General features: G+C 36.6%; 1 long non-coding RNA gene across 1 annotated transcript in view; it reads left to right on the forward strand.

Annotated features, from left to right (window-relative positions):
• Positions 1 to 552, forward strand: part of LOC138142052 (uncharacterized) — a 357,105-nt gene extending 356,553 nt beyond the window's left edge. Inside the window, exon 4 of the long non-coding RNA XR_011163328.1 lies at positions 425 to 552. This is a non-coding gene — a long non-coding RNA (uncharacterized lncRNA). The remainder of the gene's footprint in view (positions 1 to 424) is intronic.
• Positions 553 to 766: the final 214 nt, after the last annotated feature.

Below are 766 nucleotides of genomic sequence, written 5' to 3' on the forward strand. Positions count from 1 at the left end.
TCTCTCTCTCTCTCTCTCTCTCTCTCTCTCTCTCTCTCTCTCTCTCTGTACCTCCCTCCCTCCATCCATTATCTTTCTTTACCTCTCTATGTATCTATCTTTAACATCTATCTATGTATATATATGTATGCATATATCTATTATTTGTTTATATCATGTCTATCCTCTCTATTATCTATCATCTGTCTATATCATCTATCTATCTATCTATCTATCTATCTATCTATCTATCTGTCTGTCTGTTTATCTATTTATCTATCTTTAGGATATGGGGCTCATCACCTCTAGGATATTAACTTTGAAGCAGTTGGCCTATTTGAAAAAGGTTACTCCCGAGGCTCTATTGACAGTGTTACAACACCAAACCTACCTCTGGGCTAAAGTACCACTGTTCTTTTGAAATCTTTTGTTTTTGTGCACCTAGGTTCTATTGCCCTTGATTTTCCCTCCAGAGAATTTCTCAAGATGCTCTGGGAATGCAATTTTCTAAGAATAAATAAATAAAAGAATGACCTATCCCCATCCTGCCTCCAGATTCGGAAGGAATAAAGATTGCTACATTTTGAGATAAGGGTATAAATTGTTTTTTCTAAAATCAAATCTTGACCTTTTTGTGTGCTCAAGGACAGATAATCAACTACTTCCCCATTTTCAGATAACACCACCAGAAGCATGATCCTTCCAACCAATTGGGCCTTCCTCCTGAGGACCAGACTTCTTAAATATTGAGAAATGTATCACGAATATCCTGGATTCTTACTGATGA

The sequence above is a fragment of the Petaurus breviceps genome, unplaced genomic scaffold, assembly GCF_028583685.1.
Source record: "Petaurus breviceps papuanus isolate PSGF00001 unplaced genomic scaffold, PetGlider_PUasm1.0 90515, whole genome shotgun sequence".
NCBI lineage: Eukaryota > Metazoa > Chordata > Mammalia > Diprotodontia > Petauridae > Petaurus > Petaurus breviceps.